The 2,500-nt window shown below is 45.6% G+C and overlaps 1 long non-coding RNA gene across 1 annotated transcript in view; it reads left to right on the top strand.

Moving 5' to 3' along the window:
• LOC145643768 (uncharacterized) overlaps window positions 1-2,500 on the top strand; it is an 8,141-nt gene that overhangs the window by 4,104 nt on the left and 1,537 nt on the right. The window contains exon 2 of the long non-coding RNA XR_014116076.1: window positions 355-460. This is a non-coding gene — a long non-coding RNA (uncharacterized LOC145643768). The remainder of the gene's footprint in view (window positions 1-354; window positions 461-2,500) is intronic.

Below are 2,500 nucleotides of genomic sequence, written 5' to 3'. Positions count from 1 at the left end.
GAAGGACTCTAATGTTCCTCAAACATTAATCATCAGTCCTATTAATTAGCACTGGACTAGGATTCAGTACCAGGCTAAACTAGAGTTAGACCCCACTCAGTCAGAAGGCAATCATTAAATGACCAAGACTCCCATCTCACCAACCTTCTGTTCTACACCCCCTTAAATACAGGAAGCCCCGCCCTGAGCTAAACCATTATCTCAGGCAGATAGCTCTACAGAAGAACAATAAAATCAGCCTCAATATACAACAATATTTCAATGTCAGTCCTGTGCACAGTTCAATGGCCATTACATCAATACATTTACCGCTAAATCTGAACATTTGTTGACTCAATCCTTTTCTCTCCACAGGTGTTCTTCTGGACTCCCCCCTTCCCTTGTGTGGTCATGGGCCCTTCTGACCTGTAAAAGGGCTGGCGCTTCTCCAGCTTTCACTCTTATGGAACCAGGATCTCAGGTACGTCTACTTCCTTGATTCACTGCATGTTGTGTCATGTGACATGGTGACGGAGCAGGTCTGTGATTTTATCACAGTACAGTAGTGCTTCTGTAGTGTAGTGGGTAATGTTTCTGTAGTCCCCTTGAACTGCAGAGAGGTGGTGTAGGAAAACTTGTCTAGATTCAGACCTCAGCTCATACCAGTTTCTCCTTTCCAAGTTCTCACTGGAAGTACCATCTGCAAAGTCATCCTGCTACAGAGAGAAATTTGAATCATCAGCATCTGATCCATGCAAGCTCTTCACAATTTTTTCTTCTCTCGTTAATCCTCCCCCTCCCCCTCTTTACTCATCTCTTACTCTTGAGGATTTCATCACCTTCTTTGCGGAGAAGGTTGCAGCAATCCACCTTCTCCTCTGTTCCCACTCTTCCCACCAGTGTTCATTCTCCTAGATCCAACTCTCTGGCTTCTTTTTCACCTTTCTCCTCAGACAAAATTCTTCAACTCCTGACTTCCAACAATCTTACTACATGTCCACTGGATCCCGTTCCTTCTACTCCTCAAGAGATCTGCTTCCTTTAATCTCTGTCATCATCAACAACTCCTTATCCTCTGGACATGTGCCAACTGTGTTCAAAACCGCCAGGGTGGTGCCAATCCTCAAGAAGGCCACACAGTGTTACCAACTACAGACTGGTATCACTTCTCTCTTTCCTCTCAAAAACCCTTGAATGAGCAGTTTACAAACAATTATCTCTTCCTTACCCAGAACCCGCTTCACGATCTCAATCAGTCTGGCTACAAACTGGCACCTTCAACACAAACAGCCCTCATAGCAGTGATGGAGAAACTTCACGCTGCCAAAGCTGCCAAACTGTCATCTGTCTTGGTTCTTCTGAACCTTTTTGCAGCCTCTGAATTAGGAAACCACAACATTCTGCTCTGTTCTCTCCAGCTGTGGTGTGACTGGCTCTGCATGGAAATGGTTTCAGTCCTCTCTGGAGGGACGGTCCTATCAGCTAACATGGAGGATCCACAATCAATCCATGTAGACTCTCCACCGGTGTCCCCCAGGCTGCAGTATTAGGCCCTCCTTTTCTGCTTGTATACTCGTTCTCTTGGTTATGTAACATGTTCTCATGGTTTCTCCCACTACTGCTTTGTACCTCTAGGCATCAGTATTGATCCCTGTATTTCTACAGTATTCTAGATCGTTGGTATATTGGACTCTAACCTGCTGTACTGGCTAGGATGCATTCTGTGAGGAAATGACAAATGGGTCTCGGACATGTGCACACCTCGGGACAAACTAGGACCTCTAGAAAGTTGGATTAGACATTTATTGCTTATTTTCATTTTTTAAATTTATTTTTGTGTTTTTAATTGTTATCGTGGTGACCATTCTCAGCCAGATGAGGATGCCCCCCCGATCCACACACCATCAGGACAAGACAAGGACTTCTAGAAAAGTGGTGGTTCCTTCTGGCTCTTTCCTTTTAACTGTGCTGCCATAACTAGATCTGCTGTCATAGCACATTACAGATCCCTAATTTACACACCCTCATACCTGGACATGCCTAACAAGCTAGTCTCTCTGTCTCATCTCATGATGTTACTGAGCTTCAACCCGTCTCAGCTGCCATGGCTACCCCCACCACCCCCTGATGTGCCCTGCTGTAGCCCACCACACCTCCACCCTAGGCAGCAACGTCTCTGTTACCCTTCATGGACATTCTTGTATGGGACATGCACACACCATCAGGACAAGACAAGGACTTCTAGAAAATTGGACTAGAAATGAATGACTTTTTTCCCCATTTTATTATTTATTTATTGTGGTGACCGTTGTCGCCCAGAGGAGGACAGGCCGCCCCGTGAGTCTTGGTCCCTCTCGAGGTTTCTTCCTCGTGCTCTGGGGAGTTTTTCCTTGCCGCTGTCGCACTTGGCTTGCTCACTGGGGGCTTGGACTCGGACATTTGGAGAGCTGCTTTGTGACGACATCTGTTCTGAAAAGCACTATATAAATACATTTTGATTTGATGACAAAGCACTTTGTGT

The sequence above is a fragment of the Electrophorus electricus genome, chromosome 2, assembly GCF_041902795.1.
Source record: "Electrophorus electricus isolate QZ-2024a chromosome 2, ASM4190279v1, whole genome shotgun sequence".
NCBI lineage: Eukaryota > Metazoa > Chordata > Actinopteri > Gymnotiformes > Gymnotidae > Electrophorus > Electrophorus electricus.
The sequence above is the reverse complement of the archived record's forward strand: the minus strand, read 5'-3'. Positions and strand labels throughout refer to the sequence as shown.